Source organism: Fukomys damarensis, unplaced genomic scaffold (assembly GCF_012274545.1).
Source record: "Fukomys damarensis isolate Sample0158 unplaced genomic scaffold, DMR_v1.0_HiC HiC_scaffold_38, whole genome shotgun sequence".
NCBI classification, from domain to species: domain Eukaryota; kingdom Metazoa; phylum Chordata; class Mammalia; order Rodentia; family Bathyergidae; genus Fukomys; species Fukomys damarensis.
The window spans coordinates 12,094,685-12,097,389 of NW_022900950.1; the positions used below are offsets into that span (position 1 = coordinate 12,094,685).

Below are 2,705 nucleotides of genomic sequence, written 5' to 3' on the forward strand. Positions count from 1 at the left end.
GTTTTTTTTTTTTTTTTTTTTTTTTTTTTTTGGTACTGGGGATCAAACTCAGGACCTTTCAATTGTGAGGCAGGCAGTGGAACCACTGAGCTAAATCCCCGGCCTGTTTCTACTTTTTGACTATTGTAATACTGCTAGGAAAATTCAGGTAAAAAACATGTTTTGTGTAGATTTTTTTCAGTTATCTTGGACATATACCAAGTGGAACTGCTAAAACATAATAACTATGTTTAACCTTTTGAGAAAATGTCAAACTTTTCCGAAGTGGCTGCACCATTTTCCATTCCTACCAGCAGTATAGAACGGTGCCAATTTCTCCACAACCCCACCAACCAATGTTTTCAGTAATTTGCTAGTCAGCAAGATAGCTAAACATCATCTTGGTAGATGCAATAAAAATCACTTGGTAAACATCAACATCCCCCTATAAAATTACCTTCAGATACTGAAATAAAATAGTGAGATGTTTGAGCTGGAGATGTAGGTCGATGATAAAGCACTTGAAAGCATGAGGGCCTAAGCGTATAAGATGCCTTGACAAAGTCCAACATGCGGAACTGTTTTTGCATTTGCCAAAAGAAATATTTTAAAAATACAGTATTTAAAGGATAGCATTTACAATAGCCATAAAAACAAAACACCTAAAATAAATCTAACCAAAGACATACTTAAGACTTTAACAAGAAACTCATAAAATGAGAGAAATTAGTCATATAGACAGATACCATTTTCATATATAGGAATGTGCAATATCTTGAATATATTGATTCTCATCAAATTCATCTATATAAAGTCAATGTATTCCCAGTCAAAACTCCCAGGAGTTTACAAAAACTGTGAACAAGTGGAAAGTGTATGTGAAAGAACAAAAGGCAAAAGTATGCCAAGATACTCCATGCCTAGTCTCCAACAGACAACAAGCACAGGAGACTATACACCGGGACAGAACACAGGGCCAGCTTAATACAGGAGAAAGGCAGCATTAAATCCATGAATAAAGGGTAGGTTATTTAATAAATGATTCTTGGACAGATGATTATCCAGATTACATTAAGAACTCACTACTCTCACCTTTGACAATAAATTACAAGTATACTAAGACCTAATACGGAGGATTTAATTAGAAGCAAATATAGAGTAGCTTCATGAACTCATAAAAAAATTATTAAAGATGTGAAAAGCAAAAACCAAAGGATTACTAACCTTGACTGTTTTTTTTAAACAAAAGAAACCAAAATAAAGTTTAAGACAGGATACTGAAAAAAATTATCTGCATCTCCCTTTCAAAAAGGGGGGGTGACTCCTACCAATTAATAAACACGTATCAAAAATTCTCTTAAAATTTTCTAAAAATGTACAAGTAGATGTGATGAATTCTTATAAAGGTTCTGGTTGTCTTGATAAAATAATTATTTTTAAAAATAGACAATAGCCATGTGTGGGCTGTTTAAGTGTGCCATGAATCACTGATCATAATCCATCTAGTTTTATGCTTGTGGGGCCCAAAGATTAAAAGCTGTAACAGGGTCAGGGATTTAGCTCAGCGGTTCAGTGGTGTCCCTTGCAAGTGCAAGGACCCAAGTTCTTAAAAAAAAAAAAAAAAAAAAAAAAAAAAAAAAAAAAAAAGCTGTAACAGTGGGGCTGGTAATGTAGCAGTACAGCAGTACAGCACTTGCCTAGCATGCAGGAAGCCCTAAGTTCAATCCCCAATAATGAAAAAAGAAAAAAGAAACTAATGATATTATTTTCCCATCCAAAGTGTGACAACTGCCTAAACTGGCCCTTAATATACCATGAAAGTTAATTATTACTTACTACTCCTTTTGCAAACTTTTTTTTTACAATTTGCCAGTGAGCTGTGTTAACTTTTAGTTGCTGCTTTATTCATACAATACCTGATTTTCTGGAACACAGTATCAGCAAAAGGTCCATGCTCTTACTACTGCACTCACCATATCTAAACAGCCCAACAGATGAAAAATAAATGATTCCTCTCATGTGTTAAAGAAACAACAAAACAACTAGGCATGGTGATGCACACCTGTAATCTCAGCACTTGGGAGTCTGAGGCAGGAAGATAGTCGGAAGTTCAAGGTCAGCCTGGACTGTAACAGTGAATTAAAGACCAGCCTGAACGACATGGTGAGATCCTGCATCAAGAAACAAGACAAAAAAAAAAAAAAAAAAAAAAAAAAAAAAAAAAAAAAAAAAAAAAAGAAAGAAATGATAAAACTACAGAAACAAAATGGGAAGTTTTATCTCAAAATGGCACAAGGAAACTAACAGAAATGTTATATGTCTTGATGATGGCAGTCACTACACAATAGTATAAACTTGTCAAATGAGAAATCTGAGTGTTAATTTTTACATATGTGAATTAAACTTTAATAAATGATCCTAAAAGAGGTGACATCTTCAAAATTAGTATTAAAAAGACATTCAAATATTAATTGTTAGCCGGGCATGGTGGCACACGCCTATAATCTCAGCACTCAGGAGGCTGAGGCAAGAGGATCGCTGTGAGTTCGAGACCAGCCTGGGCTACATAGTGAGTTCCAGGTCAGTCTCAAGTACACAGTGAGGCCCTGTCTCAAAAAAATGCAAAAGAAAAAAAAAGAAAAATAAATCAAATATTAAATATTAACATAATATTAAGAATTACAATCTGTAGCCTATACCTATGATATAATTTGATTCACAACTGG

The 2,705-nt window shown here is 34.2% G+C and overlaps 1 protein-coding gene across 2 annotated transcripts in view; it reads right to left on the minus strand.

Annotated features, from left to right (window-relative positions):
* Elf2 (E74 like ETS transcription factor 2) overlaps window positions 1-2,060 on the minus strand; it is a 72,458-nt gene extending 70,398 nt beyond the window's left edge. For both annotated transcript variants that reach the window (XM_019208911.2, XM_019208910.2), the window contains exon 1: window positions 2,042-2,060. The gene's annotated coding sequence lies outside the window, so the exon portion shown is untranslated. The remainder of the gene's footprint in view (window positions 1-2,041) is intronic.
* Between the last annotated feature and the right edge of the window lie 645 nt (window positions 2,061-2,705).